This window comes from Crassostrea angulata, unplaced genomic scaffold, assembly GCF_025612915.1.
Source record: "Crassostrea angulata isolate pt1a10 unplaced genomic scaffold, ASM2561291v2 HiC_scaffold_94, whole genome shotgun sequence".
In the NCBI taxonomy this organism is placed as follows: Eukaryota; Metazoa; Mollusca; class Bivalvia; order Ostreida; family Ostreidae; genus Magallana; species Magallana angulata.
Genome location: NW_026441649.1, coordinates 33,635 through 38,918, shown reverse-complemented (window position 1 = coordinate 38,918; position 5,284 = coordinate 33,635). Strand labels below are relative to the sequence as shown.

Below are 5,284 nucleotides of genomic sequence, written 5' to 3'. Positions count from 1 at the left end.
AATTATCTCAGAATACGGTACAATAACTTGGATAAAGATTATTTAATATATAGCATGGAATTGTTAAATAATAAACATAGAATATATTTATAAGTAATAAATTACACAAGAATTACCAGACACCGGCAGCTAATCGCAGACAAAGCTTGCGCTTAATCTTCATGCATACAGGTCTGTCCCCTCTCAAGGCAAGACAAAGTGTGCGCGGGCCTGGTTAGTTAGGCGGGAAGATTGGTTAGTAGAAGTTGAATTTAGAATGTTGTCAGACAAGTCAAACGGGTAGTCGAATGGTCAAATAAAAATAAACAATTACACGTGGACAATCTCACCTGGAGATGTAAATAAAACACACACACACACATGCATACAGAAACAATTACATTTACAAATAGACAAACATTATATACTAATTACTTACACTGGTTACATATTCCCCCCCCCCTTTTTTGTTTAACTGGCTCCTGACATTGTCTGAAATAAATAATTTATTAATTAATAAAATTCTCTTGATCACCAAGCAATCATAACCACCATAGCACAAACACTAAATATCAGGGAAATTCACTCAAGATAACCACCAGCTTGATATATAAAACCCATCATCAGATCACTATTTACAAACATATGAATAAACCTTAATCCAAACCAATTCCTCTAACTGAGACTTTCCCCAGATGACCAAAATCCATGATCAACAACAAATGGATCAAGAAATGCACAATGCACCCATGACAACTTTACAGTTAAAACCGATCAATTCTCACATCAACAGCAATTTTCAAATAGCATTTCTGCCTAAGGTTGCTTAACTTGCATATTATATATTGGGGATTCAGTTAAACAACATTCAGTATGGATTATAGTACAAATTCAGTTTATTACCCTCAATTATAAACACAACCATATGACAACAATTATGACAATTAATATAAAAGATGGTTAAAATATCAAATCATTCACTTTCACTTTATCTTTTCCACATATAAACCATCTATTCACTACTTGTCTGTCCAATTCCCATACCAATCTGGTCTCCTCTTTTCTCTGCCTGATCGTCAAAGAGGCGGATTCTTTTCCCTTGTAGTTTTCATCTCTTCATTTTCTTCATTTTCTTCCTTAGCCGTGTCCTTCAATTCTGTCAAATCCATATTGGTTGGAAGGCTAAAATTCTGTTCTGCTATCTTATTTGCTTCCATAGGATCGATGGAGGCTGGATGACTAAAATTCTGTTCAGCAAACTCATCCACTTCTGTAAGATCACTCGGATGTGACTGGTTAACATTCTGTAAAGGAAAAGATATATTTTTGGTTAAAGAACTTTCTTCCTCAGAAAAAATTGAACCCACATCCTCTGAATCATTGTTCCTATCAGTCGTACGAGTAACATATCTCATAATAGCCACATCAGAATCAGAATCTGATGAATTAGAAGACATCCGCTCTTCAATCAATGAACCACCAGATATGCCTTTAGATCTCACTCTGTCATGCTTTTCTTTAGGCTGGGGCTTCCTCCCCTCTGAAAGATTGGGACAGGGTAACAACATGTTACTATGCAATGTCCGCATTCTACAGCCCTCTGTTTTTACTTTATAAACTGGCAAATCAGGAATTTTCTCTTTCACAATAGAAATTGGTTCATCCCACTTATGTAACCAGTGTAAGTAATTAATATATAATGTTTGTCTATTTGTAAATGTAATTGTTTCTGTTTAATAGCCTTAAATGCCTCATCCTCTTTATCAGACCATTTCCAGGGAACAGGTTTGACCTTGTTTGTGTATTTCTTCATCTGCTTGTTGGTTCCATGTCCTTTCAGAAGATCATTCAAAGGAGCAACTATTTGGGCAAAATGTGGGACAAATCAACGATAATAGCCGGCAAGCCCCCAAAACTGTCTCAGCTGCTTGAGGTTTCTAGGTGCAGGCCACTCCTTCACAGCTGACAATTTCTCCGGGTCTGTCTCTATTCCCTTTTCTGAAATAATGTGTCCTAAATAAGTCACTGACTTTTTAAACAATTCACATTTTGATGGTTTGAGCTTGAGACCACGTTCAATCAATTTGGAAAAACATTTTTCAACCTTCCACAATGTTCCTCAAAAGAATTTGAAAAGATCAAAACATCATCCAAAAATATTAAACATTCTCGCAAATGCATTTCCCCCATACACTTTTCCATGAGTCTCTGGAATGTGCTCGGTGCATTTGTGAGACCAAAACTCATTCTGTTACACTCGAAAAAGCCCAAGTTACCCACTGAAAATGCTGTTTTATGCTTGTCTCTCTCTTGTAACTCCACCTGCCAGTAGCCTGATCTTAGGTCAAGTTTGCTGAAAAATTTCGCGCCATAAAGGGTATCAATAATGTCATCGAACCGTGGCAACATGTAACAATCTTTTCGCGTTTTTGCATTCAACATTCTCATATCTAAACAAAACCGCAATGAACCGTCCGATTTCCGGCAAAGTACGACATTGGAGGAGTAATTACTATTTGACTCTCTTATTACTCCCGCATCTAACATTTCTTTAATATGTTGACGCACTTTGTCATACATATTAGGTGTTACGCGGCGGTATGGTTGTTTAAATGGAGTTTTGTCCTCTAACTCAATTGAATGCTTAGCTAAGTTAGTTTTTCCCAAGTCTAATGGACCTGTTGAGAATACATGACTATATTCCCTAAGGATGGACTTCACATACTCATATTGCTTGTCACTCAGTGCATTGGAATCAACTTTGACTCCTAACTCTATAGGGTCACACTGTATAGTATTGGGTTGGGGTGCTTGTATGGGCGTAAGGTCATCTACCACCTTAACCTCTTGTAGACTACAAAGCACAGTACCACGTTTTATCGAAATAGGTTTTGCAGAGATGTTACATATCTTAACTTGTACACATGGTTTAGAAGTCAGAGTGGACAACTTTACTATTCTGGGGCACATCGTAAAAGTTGAATCACTATTACAGTTTTCAGTAACTACCGTCATATGCTCTTTGACAGTAATACCCTTAGTAAACCCTTTGACCACTACTGATTCATTTGGTTCTACCATAATTGTCTTCTTAGACACAGACCGTACACAGTAAGATTGACATTTTAAGCCCTCAAATGCATCCTTCCATTGTTTGGGTATTTCACTGAGACTTTGAGTAGCATCACTTAAATCTCTACAGAGTCTTAGTACATTTGTACCTATGATCATAGGACAGGGTTTGTTAAAGTAAGTGTCTGGTACAATTAACACAGGGACAGCTAAATCTATGTTCATACATGGAATTGTTATACAGCACTCTATATAGCCCATGTACTTCAATAATGAACCATCTTCAATAGAGACTTCTAAACCCAAGCTTGTTAAATTTTCATTTCAGGTTGGTTTTTCAATGAATTATAACCTGTTTCTGACAAAGTAGTAATCATTGACCCGCTGTCAATAAGTGCATTTTCATTTTCACCTTCAACAACTATCTCTATTTCATTAGACTCACCTATTAACTCACTCTTGTATGATTGGCCTTGAAAATTGTCTTCGGTCCCTGGTCGGCCGTCGTCAGAGACCTTCATGCGTTTGGGTTACTCGACTTTGTAGCTTGGTATCCTCTTTGCCCTTGTTCCTGAACTTGATAATTTCTCTTATCAGAATAATTTCCTCTGAAATTTCCTCTGAAATTACCTCTTTGGTACCCTCTCCCTCTGGAACCTCTGTGGTAAAATGTCCTCTCTCTCTGTTCATACCTGTTATACTGGGTTCGTGGTCTTCTATCTAGCTTCTCTAAGATTTTGTTGAATTTGTTATCCATCTTACCTTCTAATCTTTGTTCTAATTCACCTATTTTCTTGTTCAACTTCTCTTCCAAGTCATCCTCGACTACTGACATCCCATGTTGATGAACTGGTTTTCTGTCTTTAGAGTTTGAAATAAAAATCTCTCTCTCTACCCTTATTATTTCTAATAAAAGCTTGTCATAATTTTTTATGGAAATATATTTGTGCCTTGTTTGACCTTTTAAATTCTCTGAACTGAGCGATTTCCAGAACTTGTGTCTAAGCAAATCATTCTTTGCAGTTCTTTCTAAATAACCATTATCAATTGCAGTCTGAAGCATGGTTTCACGTCTGCAACCAAATGTTGTGACACACTCACCAGGTAATTGGAAAGCATTAAAAAATTCTTGCATAATCATGCCGTTGGTTGAAATCTCACCAAACAAAACATCAAGCTTTGACATAATTTGTTTAACAGTTGCTCTTTCCCCAAATGGTATGAGCATAGTTTTAGCAGTACCTCTTAATGACCTTCTTATACTTTGTATCAACAAGTTTGGTTTTATGTCAGGGTCACTAAACATTGCACCTCAAAACGCCATTCTTTGTAAGACACATCCCCCTTCTGAGGAGGTTCATCACCTGAGAACTGTGGAATTCTAGGGACATTATTAGTGACTTCATAAACCTGAGTGGAAGTATTGTTCTAAAGATTGAAACCTGGATTACTATCTTTAATACCTGTTTTATTGGGCATTTTCGGGATAGCACCTTTTTGTTTCATAACTTCTGGTTTTAAAGGCAAGTTAAATTCATGTTGAATTTCTTTAGGAACATTAGGTTTTTGCTCTTTACCCTCATTCAACTGACCATTAGGTGTACTAACATTTGGTAGACCAGCAAAATCAAACCCATCTTCATCTGAAACACCTGCAAAGTTAAGTTTCAATTCCTCGTCCATTTCTTTCTCTTTATTTTCAAATAACAACTTAATCTTATCTGCTATTGACGTATTAGACATCCCCCAACTGAACCAAGGAAACACCTCTACTTTCAAAACAGCATATAAACAAAATCATCTACCCAGTAATAAAACTCAATGACCTTTAGGAAAAATAACACCTCAAATCAAAATTTGAATCACTAGGTATACCAAAAAACACAAACCCAGTTCTAATATTCAATCTCAACTCCTTGTTTAGACTGACCTTATATCAACAAAACCTGGATCCCTAACTGTCTAAGACCCTGTTTACCTGAGCTTAAGTTGACAAAGATTTTTTTTTGTTTAGTACCTGTTACATGTATGTATAAAACTTCCCTCTAAATCCTATTTACAATAAACTTATTTACAATAAACTAAGTAAAATTAAGAGAAAATGCACTCAAACATCATTCATTCATGTACAGAGTACAGTAAGTCAGCGTCTACGTCCACTTGTCTTCTTGATACTGTAAGAAAATTGTTAGTAATTAGTGAGCTGCATGCTGGTTGGGATTTTTACAACTGC

General features: G+C 36.4%; 1 pseudogene; it reads right to left on the bottom strand.

The window, feature by feature from the left end:
* Positions 1 to 325: 325 nt before the first annotated feature.
* LOC128169092 (uncharacterized) lies at positions 326 to 4,794 on the bottom strand (annotated as a pseudogene).
* Between the last annotated feature and the right edge of the window lie 490 nt (positions 4,795 to 5,284).